The following is a 27793-nucleotide window of genomic DNA, read 5'->3' as shown; positions in this document are numbered from 1 at the left end:
TACTAGGGAAGCCTGTACCATCAATAAAGTCTGAGGGTGGAACTTTGAAAAAATATCCTAAATGAAATACCCATTCTAAAGTTGGCAAAGTACAGATGGTACCTTTGAGATGAACCCTCATCCCAACACTTAAAAATATCACAATCACTTAGCAAAAATGTAACCACAGTTCTGTCAAGCAGATTTTCCATATTCTGGAAAGGAAAATATAAAACAATGGACAGCAACTTTGAGCATGCCACAACAGCTACAAAGTTAAGATTTATGCTCTTCTAAGACACAGAAAACATCCACAGCATATTGACACGGGGTTAAAGGCTCACAAGTTTGAATCTCTGAGTTAAAAAAATATTTCATGGGATTATTGATAATAGGAGCTGCAGGTTACACAATCTCTTTTCCTCATGAAAAAAACTAAAAAATGTGCTAGGAAATTATCACTGTTTATACTTTGATGAATGTTACAAGGGGTATTTTTGTTTGTAGGAGTCAGAGTATTTTAATTTAAATTACAGTTGATTTGGATGCTTACTGAGTACAGCTTTATTTTGATAATGCTGATATTGCCCAGAAGTATAAAACTTTCAGGTCTTCAGGACACAGTTGATCTTCTAGGTGGTGAATGAAGAAACCGGAATGAACAAAGCTGATCAAAATCATGCTTATTATATCTGTTTCACCCTGTACGTCAGGGACGTCATTCTTTTATCTCAACAGAATAGAATGGGAAAAGTTAAACTCAGTTGGCTTCTCTACATGGACATAAACAGGTATCTTGGGAGATGGATCTTAATATTACAACTAACCACTTTTTTAAAAAAATTAATGAGTGTTCTTGTTCCTTCACCAGCACAAGTCTGGGCAAAACTATCTATCAAAATGGGCCAAATGAATGTTTCTTCCAGCATATTTGTATTAGAATTTGGAAGTAACCTTTGCATGTGCTTTCTAGCCTGGCAGCCCTCCCTACCTCATGAAAACTGAAAAGTCTACATCCCTGGGCAAGAATCAAGATTCATATTCACAATACTTGCTTTAGTGATGTTCCAATATTTAGATGTAAATTTTAGGCAACAAAAGTAATAGACAAAGGGCGAACTGACAAAAAGATAAAAGATAATGGTTCTGAAACAACAGTGATATGTTATGTCTTTTTTCTTTTTTATACTCTATTTTGGGGAAATTGCATCCAGTGTAATAGATCTGCTACCCTATCTGATGGTGATGACTTACAAATCTGCTTGTCAATTCTCAACGAGCTAAAATCACAGGCTCTCTCTCAAAAATCTTCTTCAAATAGTTCTTTGTCCTCTTGAATGCACCACTCCTCAAAATAAGCATCTCTCTAAATCTTCTTGGTTTCACACTATTGCTGTCAGCACCACCTCACTGTGAAATGTGATTGGAGTAATTTCTTATCTCTTCCTTTATTCAGTAACTCTAAAGTCTGTTGCATCTTAAATATGCCCGAGCTATCTGTTCTTTCCTTTCTAACTTTACAGTAAAAAGTTGAAATTCTATGAACACCTTTCTCTGAGACATATTTTACCCACAGTATTTATTTATAACTGAAAATTCATCAATGAACACAAACCAGAATTATTAAAATATCCCACTTAAGTTCATATGAACAAAAAAAATCTAAATTATACCCTGGCTCTTCAGTTTTATAACTTCCAGAGTAACTTAGAAACAACAATTAAACTAATGGACTTAACTAAGGATAGGCACAAATTGCCGGTCTAGTGGTTCATTCTGATTAATTTACTGCCATAACCGATGTTCAGTGCTTTGGTGCCTTGTCCCCACCAAACACCTGTTGCGGCAGTAAACAAACCAGGATGAACCACCAAACCAGGGGTTCATGCCAATCTCTAGACTGAACAGCATAGTATATTACCAAAAATATCAAGGCAAAATAAAACAAGGGTTTTTTTTTTTTAAAAGGACTGCAAAAATAAAGTGTGCTGCTTATATACCACCCCATAATGCTTAAAGCTCTCGCTCTGGGCAGTTTACAATTTAATTATGCAGGCTGCATATCACTCCACCCTCAGTGAGCTGGTTGCTCAATTTACTGATCTCGGAAGGATGGAAGGCTAAGTCAGTCTCAAGCCAGCTACCTAAGCCTGAGATTCAGCTCATATTATAAGCAGCGTCCACTGCAGTACAGTACTACAGTCTAACCACTGTGCCACAAGGCTCTCATCTCCTGTGAGGGTTCTTCAGATGAGACAACAAAACTGAGAAAACATTCTCCACCATTTGACTTGTACCATTTCAGATGGAATTGTTGGTCCTAGGCCATATAGGATTTTAATACATGTCACCACCTTGAATTATGTTCAGAAATTATCTGTTAGGTTGCAAAGTTATGTGTCAAAATATGTCCCACTTGATGCTGGTCAGCATTTTAGGTGCCAATACAAAATACAACATTTAGAAGCACCACAAACCTAATCCTTTGAAGGAGTGCAGAATGTTAAATAATACATCTCAGAATGGCCACCCCATCATACCTCCAATATATCGGAATTAAAATATTCCAGAAACAGCTCTTACCACTTTTGCATTTTACCAAAAGCAAAAACTGAATCCTATCATTTCTGACAAAGTGCTTTAGAAACAAGACCACAGAAATACCCCTACAGGTACAAAGCTGGAACAAGCAGGAGCTGTTAAATTTTTATGGTTCCCCATGATCTCTCGGATTCTACATAGAGTAATGTTCTCTTGAAGCTTATTAAGACAATGTGGAGAATCAAGTGTTGCACGACTATATCAGAGGGATAGAAGACAGAAAGAAATAGGAGAAACTTCCCTCCCCCATAGAGGGCTTACTAATGTTGAAAAAGCTTCTATGACTACATGCTTCTACTTCAACAGTGGGTGCCAGTGAGGAACACTGCTTTTTCTTCTACTTCCCAGATTCTGCCTGTGACTAACTGAATTACAGACTTTTATTCTGTTTTAGAGCCTTTGAGATTGCTCATTACTCTTTCCTTCCTTCCTGTTGTTTTCTTTGTTAGAGTCCTTGCCTCTCCCCTCCATTTTCTGATCTCTAAAGAAAGTCATGTGGAGATGCAGCACAACATTATACAAAAGGAAAGAGCACAAGCATATACTGTACATAAAAGTGTTTGTTTCCTTTAAGAAGCATCCAGACAGACCATTTTCATTTTTGAAGGGGGCAGTGAAGACTGAGGTGATATCTCTTTCTTTACACCAAAGAGAGCATAACGAAATTCCAAATCCTGCAAGAGAAAATTCACATCAAAAAAATAAATAAATAAAAAATATGTTTGGGAAAGACAGACACAGAAAATGTATTTTAATAATCATCTGAACTATGTTGTACATCAAACATGAGAAGGGAAATCACTATTCTCATTTACATTAAACAGCCTCAGATTTTCTCTGTTCTGTATATGTATTGTTTAGAACTGTTATGAATAATATGTACAGTACTGTTATTAACAATAAGAACATGCAAATACCGTGTTTGCCTGAAAATAAAACAGTGTCTTATATTAATTTTTGGTCCAAAATACGCATTAGGACTTATTTTCAGGGGATGTTTTATTTTTCTCATGTACAACAATCTACATTTATTCAAATGCAGTCATGCCATCTTCTGGTTGCTGCACCATGGTGGAGGGTGAGGTTTCAATTAACTATGGCTTATTTTTAGGGTTGGGTTTATATTACGAGTAGCCTGAAAAATCATACTAGGGTTTATTTTCAGGTTTTTCAGGGAAACAGGTTGGCCTTTTTAAAAAAAACTAGTTTTATTGTATATTGTTTATATTAATGCCATCTTTGGTTAGATATGTACTTTTCACTTTCACACATGTACTTCCCAATTTTTAAGGTAAAGGTAAAGGTTCCCCTTGACAAATTTTGTCCAGTCCTGTTCGACTCTAGGGGGCGGTGCTCATCCCCGTTTCCAAGCCATAGAGCCAGCGTTTTGTCCAAAGACAATCTTTCCGTGGTCACATGGCCAGTGCGACTTAGACACAGAACGCTGTTACCTTCCCACCGAGGTGGTCCCTATTTATCTACTTGCATTTGCATGCTTTTGAACCGCTAGGTTGGCTAGGATACCTTAATATAATAGATCATCATTGTTCCAAAAGTTCTACTTTTATATCTACATATTCTAAAACTACTGCAAAAGTTTGGAAGGTCATTTTTGAGATGAATGAACAGGGAGACATGCTGAAGTGATCCATAACTGAGCAATGGTACAATGATGCTCAAGGTTTTAATACTTTTTTCCTTTAGAGAGGCCACATCCTGTCTCTGTAGTATATTCTCACTAAGCTTTTTGCTGATTTACAGTGGCTGTCACAGACAAATGCCTTTACTATCAGCAGGACTCTTTCCACTTATAACCACCACAGCACCCAAATAGAACACAAAGGTGTTGCCCAACAAATGAACATCATACTCTCTGCGTACACTCCTTCTAGTATCACCATATGTGCAAATAAGGTTGTAGTCTATAAAAAAAGTGTGTCTGAGAAGGAACCAAGCCAAACACATTTGTTTGTAGATACCTGTAATACTTGGAGCAGTGTGAAAACATGTCACGCTTACAAGTGACCTAATATTGCATCTAAAATATGATTATCAACTAACCTGACCATGAAAATGTCACAAGTCTATGTGATTTCTTTCTTCATTTTAGATCCTGAAGAATTATGCTCCAAGTGGTGTGCATCACTTAATTTTATATACAGAAGAGAGGGGGAAAAGAGCGAGGAAAAATGGAATATTAGTTTTCTTTACCACCCAGTTCTGCTGAATATGCTAAAGGGAAACAGAAATGGCAACAGCATAGCAAAACAAGGACAGATGTGAGTTGTTCAGCGATCATTCATGTGAACAATGATTCAGACCCTTCTAGATGCTGTGAGCTCAATGTACAGCTGAAGTGCATTGGCAAAGAGAGAAATCCAATCTTCTCTGAGATTATCTATGACAAAGCACAGCTAACTGCAGCCCAATTTGTTTGCAGGATTGCAGCCATTCTATTTCAACTAAACAATAAATGAATGTCCCATTCACATGCCTAGCTTAAGTTATAAAAGAAAGCAGGAGGGAAAACAGACATAACACTTCATTTATCCAACAGTCTGAAAACTCTCTTGCAGAAACGATTGAGTAAGGCAGTTATTTGGAATTTGAGCAACAGTGGCACTGGGAAAAATAATATATCAAATCCTATCTACCATATTGTTTTAATACTAGCAATGCTTCATTAGCCAGTACTCTACACTATCTATCTATCTATCTATCTATCTATCTATCTATCTATCTATCTATCTATCTATCTATCTATCTATCTATCTATCTATCTATCTATTTATTTATTTATTTATTTATTTATTTATTTAACATCATTTATATTGATTCTCCTGGTGAGGGAACCCAAGCTGGCTGTACACTAGTGTATTAAAAAGATCTTACAGTATGGAACATGGAATCTGAGAACAGATCATTGCTGTATTGTTACATGGCCAAAGGAGTATGTTCCCTTGCCACCTTCTCAAGAGTATCAGTAAGGAGTAACTGTAGAAGTGGTATGTCTGAGAATGAAGTTAGACAGAAGAATAGCCAATATTCTGGAATGAAATTTAGACTGTGGTCAGACAATTAGAGCATATGGTAGGTCAGTGACAGCCAGCCCTGCCAAACAGAGGGCAGGCATAGACCGAATTTCTTCTAAATCTCTTTCACCAACCCTAATCTTGCACAGCCAGCCCCTCTTTCCAATTTTACACCTGGCCAGGTGGATTTATGCTTCCACATATTCAGAGACTGGAATAATGGTTTCTCATGTTGCTGATTGGGGACCTTCTTCACTTGGTCATTCCTTGCCTAAGTGGTGTGTCTCATAATTAAGGTAGTTAAGAATTTCAATTACTGGTTATTGTCTTTTGTCTTTTCTGTTTTGTCACCCATTCAAAGTGGGGTAGAATGAGAAAATTCTGGAAAAGGTTATGGAAATTTTGGAAAAAGTTATGGAAACATAGGGCCTGTCTTCCAACAAGAGTCAGATCCAAAAGCCTTTAGCTGAGTAAAAGGAGTGTAGATGCACACAAAATATCCAGTTTTATTACACTGTTCTCCCAGTTGTAGAACATATGACAAAATAAATACATATTACCATTTTAAAATTAAGCTGAAACTTGTACACTCAACTACAATAAATACACCTCCATATTTAAGCTGCGTTTCCACTTGTTTTTGTTAATTATGCGTGTGATGCCTAAAATGGCTCCTCTATTATTTGGTTGGTAACAAGAGCCAGTGACCATGATGGCAGAGGGATTCTGGGAGTTGTAGTGCAACTCCATATATAATATGACCATGCTCTGATAGGAACTGGTGTTTACGTGTGGACATACAAGTATATACATGGATGGATGTATACTTAAAATTTTATGATGTTTATAACTCTTTGATGACTTCTAGTTAGGAATCCAGCTGTGTAGCATTATACATCTAGTTTAATTATCTTTTTAAAATCCTTCCATTTTATAGCCCAACTTTTTCACTACATTGTGGTCACAGCTGCCCGAGCATATGTGTTTACTGACCTATCTAAAATTAGCTTGAGTGCTTACCTTGATTTATAGCTCAACAATATTATTTGTGATATGCAGAGGGCTGTGCATTTGCTGTTTGGCTCCTTTGCTAATGTTTGAATACCCCTAGATCACATACGTCAGTACAATACACATGGGGAAATGGCACAAGACCGTAAGGTATGACAGATGTAGATTCCATCCTTCAAAGCAGGAACAGAGAGTGCAAGCAAGGCATTATGGTTAAAAGTACAGTCAAGACTTAAATTTAGGGATCCTGTGCACTACTGAATTAAATTTTATATTGATATGATAACAAAGTTGCATATTCTACTACACTTTGAACTCTCTGCATTACTTTGTACTTTCATCCACTCATACATGCACAGAGTTGTGCTGGAATTATCATAGTACAATTGTGCCCCACTTGATGATTACCCTGTATAACGACAAATCCGCTTCACAATTATGTTTTTGCGATCGCAAAATATGTTTTAATGGTTTATTTTCACTTTGCAGTGATCGGTTCCCTGCTTCGGGAACCGATTCTTCGCATTACAACAATCAAAACAGCTGATCATCAGGTTTTCAAAATGGCCACCGGCTGCTTAAAATGGCTCCCTGCTGTGTTTTTGGACTGATTCCTCGCTTTAAAGGCAGCAAAAATGGCCGCCCCATGGAGGATCTTCACTGGACAGTGAGTTATTCAGCCCATTGGAACGCATTGAATGGTTTTCAATGTGTTTCAATCGGCTTTTTAATTTCGCTTTACGATGTTTTCACTCTATAGCGATTTCGCTGGAACGAATTAACGTCAAGCGAGGCACCACTGTATATTGTACTGCATCATTACATCTGGCATACACTGAAATAATCCTGCCAGTATAATCCAACATTTAAAGGGGGGAAATCATAATGAACAGAAACAAATATTGCTTTTCTACTGTAGTTCAGTGTACAACAATTGGAATTTGTTTCCAGTCACAATGGAATGCTAACAGATCTGTCACAGAGGAGGTCTTTCTTGATGTTATTTTACCTGTGCAATTTCAAGCTATTGTAAAATTGTAAATTAGAAATAATGTCAATTTCACTATAGGACATAATATTTTACTTTACAATTCAGTGTGTTTTCCTGTAGAGTATACAGTGGGGTCTTGACTTGAGAACTTAATCCGTATTGTAAGGCAGTTCTCAAGTCAAAAAGTTCTCAGGTCAAATCTGCATTTCCCATAGGAATGCATTGAAAACCATTTGATCCGTATCTGCTCTTTTCCGTCCATAGAAACTAATGGGAAGCTGCTATTCCGCCTTCGACCACTAGAGGGGGATATTTTGTTTTTTTTCCCTTAAGTCAAGAAAGGTTCAGGGAAGGCAGGGAAAATACCGTCCAGGCAGTACAGTACCAGGCAGTCTGAAGACTGTCTCCCAATCCACTCTCTAAACGCTGGGAGGAGTGAGGAAGCAGACAGGCACCCTTTTCACTGGCCAACAGTTAACTGAAAGTTCACATTTTGCACTTTCCCTGCCTCCCACGTGGTTTTTTTTCAGTTCTTAACTCAAATCTAAGTACTTAAGTCAAGTCAATATTTTCCTACGAGAGTGGTTCTTAAGTCAAAATGTTCTTAACTCGAGTCAAGACCCCACTGTATAAGCTCCAAATAGGAATGTTCTTGCATAAAGCATGTGCATGCGCACATATGCACACACAAGAGAAGTTTCAAATACAAAGTCAAAATGCAGGTTCCATTTTAAATGTGCCTATCTGAAGTATGGCAGTTCCCTAGGGACTAGTGACCTGCAAGTCTAAATGAAAAACTGGCAGAAATTTTGTTTTCAAAATGTTAAAAGAAAAGCAAATGTCACCATTTCAGTTAGACATGATGCTACTACTCTGACTAAGAATATGTACTATAATACTTTGTTGCTGAACGAAAATATTGGACTAGAGCCTTTGCTATAATTCAGTAATTAAAATTGTGTAGAATACTCAGGCCAGGAGGGGTATTCAGGTTTTCTAGCTCCACCCTCATTCTTCTCCTGCATATGAATTTCTACAATCCCAGCTCATGTGAATTTTTATGGTTTCAGCCCATGTAGACAGTGCTTTTCTTCTTTAGATCCATCACCCTCTTTTGTGTGTGAGGGCAGTGAAGCTGGGTTAAGTGACACTGGACTGGGGCTAAGCTGGAATGCTCTCCTCTTCCCATTAATATTCTATGCAGTTTTGAAAGCCTGAACAGAGTTAGGTGTCCTTAAACAGAGTGTTGTTGCACTCTCTCTCCAGTCCATGGCCTTCTCCCCTAGTGTATTATATAAATACTAAAAATTACTGTGAACAAATTTTCACAGAGTGACTTGTCAAGAAGAAGTAAAAGACTGACAGACTCCTAGAAATCCTGAAGGGGTGTTTTTTTTTGACACAATACTCAAGGTGAGGCTTAACCAGTGCCGAATAGAGGGGAACTAACACCTCATGGGATTTGGAAACTATACTTCTGTTGATGCAGCCTAAAACACCACTTGCCTTCTTTGTAGCCACATCACACTCATATTCAGCTTGTGGTCTACGACAATTTCAAGATCCTTCTCGCTTGTAGTATTGTTGAACCAGGTATCCCCCATCTTGTAACTGTGCGTTTGGTTTATTTTTCCAAGGTGCAGTAATTTGTACTTTGTTGATTTTCATTTGTTGTTTTCAGCCCAGTGCTCCAGCCTATCAAGCCTTGGATTACCCCACTTGTTACTTCCTCCCAGTTGGAGAAGGAGCCATTAATCATCACTCTCTGAGTACAATTCTGTACACAATTCTGTATCCACTTGACACTTGATCTCTCCAGCCCACACCTAGTTAGTTTGCTAATCAGGATATCATGGGGCACATTGTCAAAAGCTTTGGTAAAATCAAAATATACTATGTCTACAGCATTCTATGTCTATCAGGGAGGTTACCTGATCAAAAAATGAGATCAGATTAGTCTGGCAGGATTTGTTCTCAACAAATCCATATTGGCTTCTAGTTATTACTGCATTATTTTCTAGGTGCTTTCATAGTGACCATTTGTTCCAGAATGTTCCCTGGGACTGATGTCAAGCTGATTTGCCTATAGTTCCCAGTTTCCTCTTTTTTGCCCCTTTTGAAGATAGAGACAATACTAGCCTTCCTCCAGTCATCTGGCAGCTCAGCCATTTCCCATGATTTCAAGAAAACAATGGTTCTTTTCTCAAGGCAAAACTGGACAGAATACTCAAGGTGAGGCCTAAACAGTGCTGAATGGAGGGGAACTAGCACCTTGTGGGATTTGGAAACTATATTTATGTTAATGTAGCCTAAAATTGCATTTGCCTTTTTTGTAGCCACATCACACTGTTGGCTCATATTCAGTTTGTGATCTATGGCAATTCCAAGATCCTTCTCACTTGTAGTATTGCTGTACCAGGCACCCCCTATCTTGTAACTGTGTGTTTGGTTTCTTTTTCCAAGGTGTAGTGCTTTGCATTTGTCCCTGTTGAATTTCATTCCGTTGTTTTCAGCCCAGTGCTCCAACCTATCAAGGTGATTTTGAATTTTGTTTCTATCTTCCAGGGTAACAACTATTCCAGCCAATTTTGTGTCATCCATAAATTTTAATGTTGTGTCTAAGTAGCACCTTTTGAGTACTATTGCGCTGGAGTAACTTGATTACACCTCTACTCAGCTTTATTTATATGTTCTCTGTTCTGCCAGCAAAAAAAAAGGTCTAAGGTTGTAGAGAAAGAAAAGGATCTGGGTATCAATTATAAATAAGAGATAAATCCAAGTTAAATCCATGGTATAATAATGGTCTCTTCAGGAGGAGAATGTCAGTTGCTGTACTGTGAAATCTAATTTTCATAAACTGTCAAAAAAAGTCAGGATGATTTTTTCATTTTATATTATTTTGCTCTTATTTATCATGCTGCGACAGACAGAAAGCTTGCAATTTCCAAAGTTATATATATTTGTGAAATGTGGATTCCCCCCCCCGCCCCCGCCGTGTATATTGATATATTTCATTATGTTGAGGAAGTACCAGAGTTTAAAATCAGACTGTTACTGAGATGAGAAAGATACTTTTATGGGAGATGTGACTGGGTATCACATCTGCAGACAATGAAATGTAGAATGGTTTACTTTTTGATGGGAAAGCATTGGTGTATTTTTATGTCTGCACGATTGTTGGGACTTACAAGCACTCACAGTTTTACTCTTTCAATTAAGAGCCAGTCAAGAAAAGCTTTTCTATTTATTCTTTGTGCTCTTAAGAGATTTATCTGTTTGTCTGAAAACTGTTCTTTAAATTCAGGTTTTGAAAACTGGCTTGTTCAGAAAACAAACATACCAATGTATTTGAATATCTTTTGCTTTCGGGAATTAACTCTGTTGGTAAGGTATTTCTGCTTGCTAATTGCATTATAACAGCTATTTTAATTTGGGATGCTTGTTAGTAACTGTTGAGAAGTCCTCTGAGGAACACTAGATAACATTTTCTGTCTTTCTTGGGAATTAGAAAACACTGCAAGGGAACTTTTATTGTTTTACAGTAAATAAGCCTATCAGAAATACTAGGAGAGCTTAGGGATTTGGATGAGATATTTCTGCCGTATTTTAACCTGAGTTAACAGTAATAAGGCCTCTGTTGATTGAAAAGGCCTTATTGATTACTAATTTAAAATGGGAATACTGATTCAACACTGTTCTGTCTCTAATCCCTTAGCAGGACTCATAGGATGTGGTAGTCAGTCTTTATGTGGCTTTCATGAAGTTATTGATAATATAGATTCACTTCAGAGGCTGTGCCTAGTGAGGAGAATAACACCCACTTATGTGCCAGAACAGGTGACGTTTTCCTTTTCACCTTCACTCTTTCGGGTCTCGCAAACAAGTCTGTAGATCAGAACCAGATCTGGGGCATGGTGCAGGAAGATAATGATTCCAGATAGCAGTGACTTAAATGAAGAATCAAAGCAAAGTCAAAAGGGAAGAGAAATGCTGAAGCAAAATCAAAGTAGCTCATTGTAGGAGTTCACAGTGATAGATACAAACCAAGGAAGAACAGAGGCCCACAATACAGACAATATATAATGTTTAACTTAACACAACTTTTAGCCTTTCGTACAGAAAAAAGTTGCTCGGGATAAAGAGCAAAAGTCACTTGCAAAGACTGGGGAATTCTAGAACACCGATGACACCAGTTTTAAAATGTCTTCATGGCCAGTTTTGTAAACAGTACCTTTTGGGAACTTTATTTAACAATGTTATTGCACTTAGTCAAGGCACATGGGAGGTTGTGCATTTTCAGAGTTAGTAAAAGAGTGGTATTCAATACAGTTGTTCTTGTGCAGGTCATTGCATGGGTGTTCCACTGTTTGTGCACCACTCATGCAACTCCTCACAAAGAATCTAATAAACTTTTCATTGTGGTATCTAATAAACTTTTCATTGTGCAAGCCCCAGTGTAACAGTATAATCCAACAAAACTATGTTAGTAAGATTTTTTTCCCCTCTGCTAACATTTAAGAGTCCCCTGGACTACAAGGAGAACAAACATTAATTCTGAAGGAAATCAACCCTGAGTGCTCACTGGAAGGACAGATCCTGAAGCTGAGGCTCCAATACTTTGGCCATCTCATGAGAAGAGAAGACTCCATGGAAAGACCTTGATGTTGGCAAAATGTGAAGGCAAGAGGAGAAGGGGATGACAGAGGATGAGATGGTTGGACAGTGTCATTGAAGCTACCAACATGAATTTGACCAAATTCCAGGAGGCAGTGGAAGACAGGAGGGCCTGGTGTGCTCTGGTCTGTTCAATCATGAAGAGTCGGACACAACTTAATGATTAAACAACAAACATTTAAAACAGGGACTACAATACCCAGAATCCTCTAGCCAACACAGCCAGTGGCTAATCTTAGCTCTATTGTTTTTGCTGCTTAAAAGTTGAACATGGAAGGGAATGACAGAATCCCTTATGTGAATCCACACAAAGAAATCCCATAGCAGTAAAAGATAATAAAATAATAGTAGGGATAAAGAATAATAAGGATTTACAAAAATTAATTGTTGAATGTCTCAGGATGACTATTTTAATCTGATTCGGAGAAGGTAAATGGGATCATAGGATTTAAATGTTTAGACTTATCTTTATGTTAACATTTGTAAAATAAATTGGGTTCCAAAGCCTTTTTCTGATAAGGAAGGTTTGATTTTTTTTTTTAAACTAGTGTCAACATTTAGAAATTAAAGAACGCCGAAAATGTTTAATTGGTGGTGGCCAATTGGGGAGCGAGCTGGCAATTAATCTAGGTTAATGCAGCAGCATTCCAAAGTCATAATAATGTGTCTGCTATTTTGACAATCTACTGAGAAACAGGTTATTATTTACCTGAATACAATGAGATGTTTTGGTAGCAGTTGATTTAGTGGATTTTGTCATCTGTGAAATAGCTTTTTCATTTACCTTTTAGTCTTTCAGAATGGCAAAAATTTCTAACAAAGCCTGGCAGCAAAGGAAACTGGCAACAGAGATGCAGAAGAAAATCAAACATTAAGGAGATTTTGGGTTATGTGTTAATCTGCTATCACCATATTAGAATGCATTGTTGAATGTCAAAACTATTCACATAAAGTACCTCTAAAAGCAATTAAAAACAGTTAATCTTTACATCCAGCAAAAGATTCACCCATAGCATTGTTTCATATACAGTAACCTTTTTCTCCTCAGAGGAGCCCCCCATAAAGAAAACTGACTACCACAGAGCAGAATCTTAACTGAAAAAGCAAAAAAGAGCTGATATAGAAAGATAGTGCCAATACAATACTTCATAAATCCATAGTTTGGATTTGGACTACTCTGAAAGGAAGCAGCTATTCCTTACGCAAAAAGAATAAAAGATGAGCATATACTAGATAAGTTATTCAATCAGTAATACATATCTGATGGCAAGGATTTTTCTGAGTTCCATCATATAAACAACAGTTCTTTTGTATTTCCTATTCAGACATATCATCATGATTTGTTACAAAAATGCATTGTGGTTAATATCTGAAAGAGGTCATGTCCTCTTTCCTGTTTCTATTTCAGAGTATTCTGTTTTAATCAGTGTGTAACTATCTATCTATCTATCTTTCTAGCTACCTACATAGATACATTTCTGGAATCTCTAGTCAAAGAGCTGCGAGACAATAAAGGCATGCAGGGAAAGAGAGAGTGAAAAATGTCTGAAATACTATCCAACAAATTGCAATAGAGCACAGACAGAGTTCTGGCTCCTGTCCTCTGAAGATGCCAGCCACAGAGACTGGTGAAATGTTAGGACGAAAAACCTTAAGAACACAGCCAAACAGCCCGGAAAACCCACAACAGCCATCTGATCCCAGCCATGAAAGCCTTCGAGAATACATTGTCTGAAAAGTTTGGAGGGAGCCAGTTTTTGCAGACGGAGTAGAACCACTGGGCTCAATGAAAGCTGTTCAGTTTAAAAAATCAGTCCATCCCTCATTAGCAAGTTGCCTAACAAAAGGTCAGTTTCCCCACCCCATCCTATCCCAATATTATCTAAACCTACAACAGGTTTCTAGGGTCTCAGCCAAGGATCCCGCAATTTTGCCATTTTCTTTTTTTTTAGCAGACTTCAGATGAACTTGGGATTTTTTGCAGTTGTAAATGAATTGAACTTAGGGCTTTCTGCAACTGTAAAATACTATATTCATCTTCTTTCAAAGCTGATACCATTTTTAAAAGAGAGTGCGTGTACACACTCACACTTACAGGAAATATATGGAACTGTACAGTTCTAAGAGAAGAGAGAAGGTTCCAGGTTGAACCTCTGGTACGTTCATTAAACGTGAAAATAATGAGGTTAAGATTTCGTGTATATTTTTTGGTATTACTTTCTTTAAAACATTACTTGGTATTGTTGAGCCAAAAGAAGAGAGCAAGAATGATGCTGTGTTCTACTGGTTCCTCTAGTGCAGTAGCATCCACTTTACTGCTGTATCCACAGGATCACTACTCATGGTTTCACTTATCTGCTGCCTGAAAATATTAAATAAAAACATCCAGAAATATACATCTCCAAAGTGTATATACCAGAACTGACCACTAGAGGAAACAAGAGACTATGCTATATATAGCATTTCTACACTTGTGTTTTTAGGCATGGGGAGGGCTTGGAATCAATCCCCCAGGGATACCTACTGTATAGCTGTCAGGATGCCCCCAGAAGGAAACGGTAAACCACGTGTGTATTGTCTACTAGAAAACTCTGGAAGGGGTTGCCGTAAGTCAGAATTGACTTGACGGCACATGATGATGATGATAATGATGATTGTGATATATGCAAAATATTCCACCAGCAAATTCTGTGGCATTGTGATACATGTGCAAGTATTGCATTTGCACAAATGGAAGACATGATATCTTAGTGATATCTTGTATGACAGCAGTACTTCTACAAGTGATAGTATCTCATCCTACTATGCTGGCAAGTTTTCTTCTTAATGCAAACTGAATGGCCACTGCTCCCAGCTGGTCTCTTCTACCCTTTCTGCACTCGAAACAAGACACGTTGAAAGCTTAACCTAAGATATTGTGTGTATTATGGTATTTATATCCCATCTTTCCTTCCAGATACAATGAATGGTTCTCCTTCTGCCCACTTTATTCTTACAAGACTGAGAATTCAGGCAAAGAGAGAATGATCAGAATAAGTTTCATTCTCAGTGGGGACTTGAATCTGGATGTATCTGATCCTAGTCTAACATGCTAATTGCTGTATCACACAGGATTTTGCTCCAACGTGTATATTTCTGAACTTTGACTTTTTGAAAAGGTTATGTTTCTTATTTATTTGGCACAGTTATGTTGCAAAATATAATGGGAAACCACATGACACCATGAAATCCAATAATACAGCAAATATAGAAAGCAATATTTCACTAGGTCTTATACATAGGAGAGAGAAAATGTTAAAAGTCCTCTACATCCCACACTACATCCCCCACTGTCCTGATCTGCAGTGAACCCTATGTTTACTCTAGAGCAGCTATGGCGAACCTATGGCACACATTCCACAGCTGGCATGCAGAGACCTCTCCATTGGCATGCAAACCATAAGTTGGCGGATCACTACCCCACCAGCCCCCGCAGCCAAACCTCAGGATCATAAGCCACCTATCCCTGTTACCTTCCTTGGTTGTGGCACTTGTAAATCAGGCACTTATAAATCAGTTCTTTTGAAGATCATAGATAAAGCTGCTTTATTGTTCACTGCTGTAGAAGAGCCTGCAGCAGTTAATCCAGCAGTTAATCTGATTTGTGAATTGCTACTTCCTCTGGATTTGACTGCAGGCAGGAGGGAAGGCTTCAATTAAGACGGGAATGAAGGCACGCAAGAGAAAAGGGTGGATTCATCAAGCTTGTTTAAATGTAAGACTGTAGAAAATTTAGGGAGTGTGGGGGGGGGGGGAGAGAGAGAGACTGCCTTTCATAAAACCATGAAAAAACAATGTGACTTCAAGCCGAAAGAAGACTCCAATTAAGGTAGGAAGGAAAGTGTGAGAGAGGGATGTGATTTCATCAAACTTTTAAAAATGTAATGAGATAAAATGGGGTCATAGTGAGCTGAAGCAACAGATGGTAGAAAATGTAAGGAGGCAGGAAGGGTGGGTGTGACTTTCATAAAACCACAAAAAAGGAACCTTCCAAAGTGTGTGTGAGAGTGAATGAGTGTGTGTGTGAGAGACTCATTCATAAAACCACAAAAAGGTACCTTCCAAAGTGTGTCCATGAGTGAATGAGTGAGTGAGAGGCTGACTCATAAAACCATGAAAAAATAAACCTTCCAAAGTGTTTGTATGAGTGAATGAGTGAGTGAGAGAGTGACTCATAAAACCATGAAAAAAGGAACCTTCCAAAGTGTGTGTGTGTGTAAGTGAGAGAGAGAAAGGCTCTTTCATAAAACCATGAAAAAAGGAACCTTCCAAAGTTTGCTTTGACTGCAACACCAAACAAAGGGTCTTACAAACAAAAGACTGTGAGTTTCTTTATTGAGTTAATCCATCTCATGTGCAGTCTTACTCTTTTCCTATTGCATTGCACTTTTTCCTGCATTGCTGCCTTTTCCAGTGAGCTTGTCTTCTCATTATGTCACTGTAGTACAATGCCCTTTATTTAATTATTTGAGCTTCTAGTTAGAGCCCACACTTAATTTGCTTTACTTATCTTTCTGAAAAGTCATGATATCTGTAAAACTCTTTTCCAACACTACATTTCAAATAAGTGAAATGTGTGTATACACTTTATGTATCTGAGCCTCGTGGCGCAGTGGTTAAAACGCTGTACTGCAGCTAAAACTGTGCTCACGACCTGGGGTTCAAATCCCAGGTAGCCAGCTCAAGGTTGACTCAGCCTTCCATCCTTCCGAGGTCGGTAAAATGAGTACCCAGCTTGCTAGGGGGGCAATGTGTAGCCTGTATAATGAAATTGTAAACCGCCCGGAGAGTGCTTGTAGCACTATGGGATGGTATATAAGTCCATAAATAAATAAATAAATAAATAAATAAATAAATAAATAAATAAATAAATAAATAAATAAATAAATAAATAAATAAATAAATAAATAAATAAATACATAAATAAATAAATAAATAAATAAATAAATGTAGTGTATAAAACGTAGATAAACACTTTAAAAGTTTGCACTCCTATATATATCTGCTTTTCTGAGGGTGGCTTACTTGCACAGAATTATTTTGAAAGTCAGTATAAATTACCTGGCTTCAGGCCATGTGTACAATGTATTAATTTAATAATTGTTTCCATTTACTAGAGTTGATGGGTTTTTTCAATAAAAAAGTGTATGTATCATTGAAAGGTCTATTATTGTATTTATTTTAAGAGAAAATGTGTTGATTAGTTCAGACAACTGTATGAGTTGTTTTTTCCTAAACTAAAACGTCAGTATTCAGGTTTAATTGCAGTGCTCACACTTCAAAAGAAATAATTTGGGTTTGTGTTGCAGTTTGGGCACTTGGGCTCAAAAAGGTTCACCATCACTGCTATAGCAGCTCTATTTGTACTTAAAAGGGATTTGTTAATTCACTGATTTGAATTCATTGTTAGCTTTCTGGTGAATTTCATCACTTTTATTCACCTCTTTTATAGATATTGCTTTGGAAGAGCCACAACACACCTTCTGTTGTATTTTCTTCTTCTTCTTTTTTTTTTGCTTCACTGTTTTTATCAGTACTGACTCATAAGTATTTGTAACTCGTGAAGAAGGGTATGTAACTTGAAACCAGCATATCAAAACAATAATTAAATGCTATCATTTCAACACTTTTCTTTCCACCCCTTTTTAATGCTCCATAGAGTTATGCCTGAAGGTACTTCCATTATTTGATAATCTAAAACTAAAAGGGAGACAGAATCCTGTTTGTAAGCTGAAATTGGGAACAAGAACAGTCCCCCTTCCCCCCTCCCCAAAAAAAAGGTGTTGCAGGGTAAGGAGCACAAAGTATTAAAATGAAAGCAGAGACTACAACAGAGACTACAGAGAGTCCACAGAAGATGTTACAAAGTCACAAATCATAAGAGCTGAGTAAGAAGATGCTACAAGGTAACAGGGTAACTTGGCCCATCCTTACCACACCAGGGTCCTCACCTTTGCCTAAAAATACAACTGAATGGAATTACAGTGTCATGCAATATCCTCACAGCTAAACCAGAACGTATGTGACTATAGAGCTGGAAGGGACCCTATGGATCATCGGGTCTAGCCCATCAAGGAGGCACAGAATCCAGGAGCTGGATTCAATAGTTCTAAGATTATCCTTGCAAACTATTCTCACATTGTATTCTCAAAGGCTTTCATGGCTGGGATCTGATGGTTGTTGTCGGTTTTTCGGGTTCTCTCTCCAGAGCATGAAGAAAGAGCATGGAGAGAGTTCCTACTCCAGTCCTCTGAAGATGCCGGCCACAGAGACTGGCGAAATGTCAGGAAGAACAACCTTCAGAACATAGCCAAAGAACCCAAAAAACCCACAACAACTATTCTCACATTATTGTTATTTTGCACGATACTTTAAAATTATGACTACTTGGACACAGAAATTGATGCAATTCATTTATGATTTTCTTCTCCACTTCCACTGAAGATACCTTTTAACTTTAACTTTATTGTTCGGCCTTCAAAATCAAAAGGTATGTAATTGTAAACAGTAAACTGCATATCAAGTGTTTAAACATGTATCTGCACAGTCACCATGTATTGACCTAATCCATCCTGTTTTGCCACCTGTCCTTTCAAATGCAATTAAGATCATCACATATCAGCTGCCCAGATTCACACTACACGGGGGATCTGTGATTGCCAAAAAGCTTTTAAGATGGTGCATTATCAATGCACAAATAACTTTCCTTGACATGCTCATGCCGAACATAACCCTGCCTATATCTGTGCTGCTTAACAGTATCACATCAAGAAGGGACACCCTATTAAAGGATGGAAACATTCTGATCACAGCTATATTAATCCTCTCCTCATTTTGCTAGTGCAACTTCAGGACTATACAACATTTTGTTAATGTACACAAGATGCAACATTAAGGTAATGTAATATTCCAATTATTCAAGCATTTGTGTGCTAGGTCAGCAGCTGACAAACTGAACCAAAAATGAAGCAAAAAGGTGTTGTAGGAAAAAAGACTTTGAACGTTGGCGGACACAAATATGCAGATCACCAGGACGAAACATAATAACATGTTTACCATGTTCAAATTATTGTCTGTGCGAAAAGACCAAAGATTCAGAGCTCCATGAATTATTTTTTCCTGCATGAAATGGTTGTGTAGGCAGTAAAATATTATGCAAAACACAGGCTATTTCAAGGAAGTGTTGACATCATTTGATGGGATCACCAGTATCACTTAGGCCATGAAACTGACAAGTGTGAAATCCTATATTGCAAATGAGGTCTGCAGACAGGAATAGGATTTGAGGAGAAATGGCATTAAACTAATAGCTTCCATTATAAAGGAGGAAATAAGTTGATAAGAGCTCTGTTGTAAACCAGGAAATTGCAGCCATTTTAGGACTTTCCCTGGGCCTCTTCTTAAAGAATCAGAGGTTCTGATTCTTCTCCCTAAAGCCCTAAAACCAAAAGCCCTGCATTTTTTAATAGCACAAAACACAAAACATGGTTAGCCACAAGGTGAAGTCCACAAAGCTATAGCTAAATCACCAACAGCAGTGGTTCTCAACCTTGGGTAACCCCAGGTGTTGTTGGACTGCAGTTCCCAGAAACCCCAGTGAGCACAGCTAATAGCAAAGGCTTCTGGACACTGCAGTCCAAGAACATCTGGGTTACCCAAGGATGGAAACCACTGACCACTCATGCAAATAGTTGAGCCCACATAACATAATTTGCTTCTTCTACAATAAGCTGAGAGGCGACAGTTCCCTTCCATTATCGTTCTGCTTTAAATTAAGACATAGGGGTTGCAAACATCATCAGAAGTGAATATGGAATCATGTGCTTTATTTATTTGCCCCTTATGTAATTTACTTATAAGAAGAAAGGAAAACTGAATTCATGGTATTTAGGAAACCACACAATACTCCTTACTGCATTCCCATCACCATAAAGTGCTAGGAACTGCTTATGCACTGCAGTCATTGCACACTGAGTGACTCCTCTTATTTCCCTGTTCTCATTTTTGGTTTAATTTGTAAGTCAAGGAAAAAGGGGATCAACAAGGAGCTGCTCCTGTCCTCAGTTTAAATGGGTGGACAAAGGTGATAACATCCCTTAACTTGCTGTCTTTGAAAAGGAGATTAGATCAATTTGCAGAAGGCACAACAGCAGCTCTTAACTCTGATGGCTGTGTGATACATTTAAGTTTACTGGCAGCAGTCCTCTGAACAGCAGCCACTTTTCAGGGAACAACATATAGAAAAAGGGATGTTGCTTTCATGTCTTACTTCGGAGCTTTCTTCAGGCATCTGATTGACCTGATAGAATGCAGGACTAGGCAGGCAACTGGTCTGATTTGGAATGACCCCCTCTAATATTCTTATGCCAAGATGAAATATAAAATGTGGAAGTAAGAGAAGAAAATGCTGTTTATTATATAATGCAACAATATACACATTGGCTGAAATTCAGTCAATGTTCCTTCTAAGCTGCGGGCACGCACGGAGCTCCATCAGCGGCACACAATGGCAGCCGGTGTCGATGGCTGTTTACTTCTGGGCTTCAAATGAAGCCTCCCCCCATGCCCCTGCATGCATATAGGCAAGGCCCCAGCACAGGAGGAATGAAAATTAGAGAGAACATTGTGTGCAGTTATGCAACTGGAATAACTCTTAGATGTAAGTTAAGAAATCTCCATAGGCATGATCTCTTGCAGTCCAAGATATGGTACTCAGTATGTAATAGATAATATCCACAGAGGTTTCTGAAATAACGGCAATTTGCTTCCCAAAGTTAAACTATTAGCACAAATTCAGAATAGGATTTCAGCCATGTTGTCTTTATAATAGGTCATGGCACTGGAAGAATGTTACATTTCTTCCTGGAATGCTTTGAATATAAAGAAAATGGTATATTCTTTGAGATGGGAAAAATTTGGTTTGGTTTTGTGTTTAAATGGAATAATTAATAGGATTCCCAAAGCCTGCCTAGATTTGCATATTTTTAAAAATGCTGGCAGAATGCAATGCTTTATTAAGACATGGGGGTCCTCACTTGCCACACTTTCTGAACTTACCTTATGGTCAGTTCCAGGGAGCTGGACGGTATGTGTGTGTTCAAAAATAGACTATGGCTGTCATTCTTGACACACATTATCCTAAACAATTTTACTGAAAACATGTTAGAAAGCCAAGAGAAGAAGAAGAAGAAAATTATTTGAACATGAAATGGCTCATATCCCAGCAATGAATAACATCATTATCTCTTTAAGAAGGAAAAACACGTGGTGGTATCTCATAAATAATTATAAACCAACTTCCAAGGTAGCTACTACAAAGACAGAAGATATGAAGGCATACTTTTAGGACCCCTAATCTGTCTCTTATGATAGGTGTGTGTGTGGCTGGGGAGCGTGTTATTTATGTGTTTTGATATTACCATTTCCTCCTGGTTGTAAAATAACCACTTCTAAGTATGCATTCTTAGAGGAAACTTTGGCCATGAGCTGCTGTGTACTTCTGCTACTGCTAACAAGATTCATGATCCCTCCCTTTCCTGCAGAGGCCAGAGCATCCTAAAAACTTCTTTCAGAGGACTAAGAAACTCTTTAGATGGGGGTGTTCAGCACCATGGAGAGCTGCCACCATGCCATCTGCATAGGCCACCAAATAACACCACTGGATCTTGGCCACCATGAGACAACAGTTTGAGATGCCTAATTTAGTTTGGTTTATTTTGTGTGTGCCTGTGTGTGTGCACTATTTCACATCTGTTTGTATTTATGAAATGAATGGCAATAATCCTACAATAGGAAGGTATTTTTACATTAAACAAGAAGAAAAATTGAAATAAACAGAAGTAGTAATAACTAAAAGTATAAATGGATACCCCAAAATTCATAAGCAGATGACTTCAGCAACACTTAATTTTTTTTAATTCCTGGAGGCAATGACTAATCTTCCAGTCTCATTCCCACAATAACTGCTTCATTTTCTTTCATTAGATAGCAACTAATAACTAAAAACTGCAGGAAATAGTAATTGACATTAAAATGCCGTATTTTTGAGCAGTAAGAAATTAAAAATCTTTGTGCTTCTAAGGACATTAAGCAAATTAAACATGTTTCTACAGCAGAGGTATGACTTCAAACAGCTGTTTCATACATTTTTTTTTCTTTTACAAACAGTTCTAAAATCTATGTGTAACTGTATTTCATGCCAGGTTGATACAGAAGGGTGGGGTTTTTTTGTCCTTAAATCAAGACCTTCAAAGTATTATTCATATTTTCAATACTGCTGTGATGTTCACCTTGCCATCTGTTCATATCAATCTCAAGTAAAAAAAAAGTATAGCAAAATTTCAATCAATTGACAAGTGTATGGTACAATTAAAGCTAAGATGCCTGTGCCTTGCTGGTGACATGAATCAAGATGCCAGAAGAAACTAAGGAAATATTTTTATAAGATAGCACCACATGTTCATAGCAACTAATAATTCCAGTGGAATTAAATTAAACTATGTTTTTTTCCAACTGAAAACAGTTTGATTATTCCTTGAAAACACAGCCAAGTTTTAATGAATACCGAGGCAACAATTATCATGTGAGACAAAGCACTTGTATATAAATCCACAAGGCCTTCTGGAAATCACTAACCCCTGCTATGGACTGTTTTCCTCTTTCATCACATTTTCAATTACATACTGTGACATGGGCTCCCTTCCAGCTTTATAATTATATGAGTCTAAGATCCTCTTTTTTAAAAATCATTTTAAAGATCAATTTGTTCATTTTCAAATTGAACAGCCATATGATCTGCACAGCTCACACAGGTGATCTCATGTATGCCTCCATGAAAGAGGCTTATGCGCACAGTCATCCCATTTGTTACCACCTTCTTTCACTTTTGCTTTGACACTGAGAATTTACCTCACAAGTTGGAAGGTTGCGAGTTAAAAGAAATCTGCAGTATATGCTAATTTAGACGTTCTGTGCAGGGAATTTCTGCACAGGTTTAGCATCATGAAATACATCTTTCAGTATATAACTGCTTCTTTGGATCAGGAAGAACACACAGAACAACATCACATATAAGTTTGTTTATTTTATTTTATTCTACCACAAATGTTTGTATTTGATCATAGGTAGAGCTAATGGGGACCTAGCCATATGCACAATGGATTGCTCATGCCAGTACAAGATTATCTTTGATATCAGAATAGTGTTAATTTAGTCACTTGGAGGTGATTAAGGGGACATTCATGTCTAAATATAAAATTATAATTTTAAATAACATTATAGGTAAATGGTACTATATGCAATTACATATAATTCAGGTATGCTTAGCTTGCATCCGTACTTTGTCTTCCATGAATGAAATGGCTATCAATGGACTCTTTTGAGCTACTTGCCAGTTCAACCCTTCCCCTACATCCACTATCCCACATGTGCTCTGGAGGGTTATAGGTTCCTCCGTAACAATGTGGGAGACGGTACAAGAAGCTGAAGAAGGATAAATAAATTGGTAAAAATTGCTTCAACATGCCTTACTGTTAAAAGGTCCTGGCAGAAAAACAACAAAAAATAACTCTGTATCCAACGCCACAGTGAACTGTGTAGAACTACAGTAAAAGCTGTTTTTTTAAAAAAGCATTTGAGAAGCAAGTAGTGTAATCCATACACATATTAAAATAACTTAACCCAATTTAAGATCAAACAAATAGAACAAAATTTAAAATATAAAAATTGGTGTGATGATACTGAAAACAATTGGACAGCCATATTCTTAAGATGAAAACTGCATGTGCCTCAACAAACACTAGAAATTGATATGTACAGCTATAGTGAGGAACACAGCAATAATTGTGAGAAGATTCGGACCATCAGTGGCTACTAGTCAGGCTAATATCACCTCCAGTATCAAAGGCAGTATGCTCCTGTCTTTTAATTGCTGGGAAACATAAAACAGAGGGCATGCTCACATTCTGCTGGCTGGTCTTTCAGTGATAAATGACTGACCACTGTTCATGAATGGAATAACGAACTCGGTAGGCCTTCATTTGATCTATCTATCACGCTGCATGTTCTCTTGTGAAACCAATACTTTCAGGCAACAAACAGTGAAAAGAGGAAAGAAACATGTTCTTAAAATATAAAAATGACTCCTAGATAGGCAACCTATTAAAAATAGGCTGCATGTTATATTGGCCATGGGAAAGTCTTGGAAAACAGCATTCACATGTCCTCATTACATATCTTTTGGAGGTGACATCTTGTTTGCTGTTGTAGAATCATTCCATGGGGATATCTGTTCTAATGAAGAGTTCATTTTAGGTACAATACATGAAGTGAGCCTAATCTCTGGTCTAGGGACAGAGAATGTAAAGATGATACAACCAATCTTAATGTGAATAATTTTTCAGAATGTGGACAGCTGCCACAACATATTTCAGCATATTTCAGTAGTTTGCAACATCCACTGATGCCAAATCTTTCCATATATATTAGCTTATCTTTTAGAGTGAAATTGTAATAGCAATACAATCACACATACACACATAACAAGGTTTTTCTAGTATTACTAAGTGAGAGGATAATAGCACTGAATAAAGAAGCAAGTCTAATAATGAAGGAGGAGGGTGCTCTTTCTCAACATGTATGCTTAATTTTGGTTTCTCAGTTGAAACAGCTATCTAAGCCCTCTTTCAATACTAAAAGGGATTTTTTTAAAATGTTGACAATTGTCTTTTAAGAACAAGACCTCCAAATCACTTTGTGTGTCCCAGTGACCAGCTGTCTACTACTCAGGTGGCCAAATGAAAAACATTACCTTGTCCAGAGAACCAGGTGGAGATTTGAATAATCTGGCAGCTACCTTCATTACTCTAATCCTTTCCCACCTTGGCTGATTCTAAACAATGCAAACCCCTTTTTTCAACCCACTTTCCTTCATGAAACTCCACAGCTTTCAGGCAAGCCATAGATTTTCTTATTCAGCATGAGTGCCATGAGAACATGATGATCTAACACCCCATGTCATGTCAAAAGAGTCACAGAGGGTTGTTTTTATGCATAATCGATATAGTATACTTTTGGACAGTGCCCAACGCCATACACTTATCCTTTTACGACAGGGTAATGATTTAACACGTGGAAACTTCAGCTTGAACAGAAACTGCATCCAGGCTATTAAGCAGGCCAGTTACTAAAAGCACATGACCCCATTATTAAACCAGTTTCACTGAATGCCAGCTTGGTTTTGGTGCACATATCAACATGCAGGGTATGATTTTGCCAGCCCTAAATCTTTCCAGACAAAGCATGGTTTCTCTTTTATGATAAGCTTCCTGGGTTTTATTATCTTTTGAGGTAGACAATTATCACAGCATAAGGTATAGCTCTGAACAAATAGCTTTGAAATTCTCCACCCTCTTTGTGGGAAGAGGCTTTGTGAGAACAATTTTATCAAAGTTCCGCAGAGGAAAAAAGGAAATTCTGTGAGCAGTAGCCAGCCATTTTAGAAGAGGAGCCTTGTAATACTGAGAGTATACCTTATGCAAGGAAGTGGGAAGGTTTCAGGAGGACAAGGACAGGGAAACAATCTTTCTTCTTTGATAGCCCTCTATATACAGTATTATATAGAGCAGTGGTTCTTAACCTTTGTTACTCGGATGTTTTTGAACTGCAACTCCCAGAAACCCCAGCCAGCACAGTTGGTGGTGAAGGCTTCTGGGAGTTGCAGTCCAAAACTCCTGAGTAACCCAAGGTTAAGAACCAGTGATATAGAGCACTGGTTTTCAACCATTGATCCTGTACATCTTTTGGATGCTCTCAAATCCTTAACCAATGGTCACGCTGACTGAGGGTTTTAAATTTAATTTAATTTAATTTAATTTAAAGGCTAACCTTTAAAGGGAAAAATAATTCACACAGGCAATTTAAGTTGGTTGAAATATTCTCATTACACCACACAGGGAAGTTTCGAGACAAAAGAAAGATAGGAGTGTTCTCTTTCATGTTTTCAACAATAACCCCAAGCCTTCCCCAGGCAGAATTAGAGTACAACCCCCAGAACTCTCTAACAATTCTGCAGGAAGAATTCAGGGAACACAATTCTGCACACCTCTACAGCCAATAAACCAGAATATGGGGACAGATGCACACTCTGCCCCAGGAATACTGCACATGCAAGGCACCAATTCAGCTTGCCAGGACCCACATGAGCTGTCCATGCCCTACATGAGCTGTCAGTGCCATCGCCGGTCCAGCGTAACCGTAGTCCCCATCCAGATTCCCAGGTCTCATGCACCCACAACGGCAGTAGCATAGCACTGCCTGCCTGCCCCACCTGGCAGAAATGACATGATGGGCTTGCGACCCAGACAGAGGCAGTGCCTTGGCCGGGCTGTGGCAAGCCAACAAGCAACAAAGTCACAGCTGTCCTGGCACAAGCAGCCTGGGGAAGGCCAGAGAGATGGTAAAGTCTGGTGAAACCCTTCCAAGAGGAGATCATGTGTCACGAACAGATGCAGCCTTTCATGTGTGCTTGGCAACTAGAGGTGTGAATATTTGGACCACAACTGCCAGAGTTTTGCCTGGATAATTTTTTAAGTCTTCTGGGAGTTGCAGTCCAATTCTGGGAGGTGCTGCCTGGACAATTCTGGGGCTTTCAGTCCAAAAACATGAATGGGAACACCCCTAAAAATAAAAAGAGCACCTTCTCCTCTTTCTACTCACTCATGGAAATCCCCACTTCCCAAAAAACAGCAGTATGGAATTAGAGATGAAGTAAATTTGGCAATTACAACCATATTCCTTCTCATCACTGTCTCTGAAAGACTGTCTCGTCCGTGTAAATAGTTTTAGGGATGAATAACAGTATACCTGTCCAAGAAACAAGAGAAATAAAAGACTAATACACACCAACAGCAATTATCTTCGTGAAAAGTGACACCTCCTTTCTTTAATGTGGTTCACAGATGGTGTGTGGTTCAAACTGAGAGAGGAGGTAGCCCAGAAATTGGGGGTGATAGGCTGTCCTTACTCAAACCAAGGGCTGGCCCAGTATGGTTAATCTCTAATGTTGCATACTGCTGTGGAAGAGCAGTTTATGGCCACTGAGATCTGCCACAAAAGCTGGGCAGGAAAAGAAAAGGGAGTAGACTTAAAGAACTGATTTCCATTGCATCTCTTGGCCCCATCCCAGCAAATTTGCCTCAACACTCCCTGCCCCATTTTCCAACCCTCACTACCAATTTTGGCATTTGGGGTAAAGAGCCTGAAACGGGCCCTCAAATCAATTTAGTAATTCAGGAGGTAAGAAGTAGTGGAGACAAAATATAACCTTATCACTTACATGTTCGATTTGCTTTTACAAATGCACAACATTAAATTTATTGCATAACATGAACAAAAAGCCAACTTGTACAGGAACAAAACAGTCACGAGTAAAAGTACCAATCAAATTACAATTTAGTACTGCTAAACA

At 38.1% G+C, this 27793-nt stretch overlaps 1 protein-coding gene and 1 long non-coding RNA gene across 6 annotated transcripts in view; both read right to left on the bottom strand.

The window, feature by feature from the left end:
* Nucleotides 1–27793, bottom strand: part of IMMP2L (inner mitochondrial membrane peptidase subunit 2) — a 659819-nt gene that overhangs the window by 499476 nt on the left and 132550 nt on the right. The window lies entirely within an intron of this gene.
* LOC144583300 (uncharacterized) lies at nt 4–16545 on the bottom strand. The gene is made up of 2 exons (XR_013537012.1): nt 4642–16545; nt 4–3254 (listed from the first exon to the last, which is right to left on the bottom strand). It is a non-coding gene; the product is annotated as an uncharacterized LOC144583300 (long non-coding RNA).

Source organism: Pogona vitticeps, chromosome 5 (assembly GCF_051106095.1).
Source record: "Pogona vitticeps strain Pit_001003342236 chromosome 5, PviZW2.1, whole genome shotgun sequence".
Lineage (NCBI taxonomy): Eukaryota > Metazoa > Chordata > Lepidosauria > Squamata > Agamidae > Pogona > Pogona vitticeps.
Note: the sequence above shows the minus strand (reverse complement) of the source record. Positions and strands in the feature narration are given on the sequence as shown.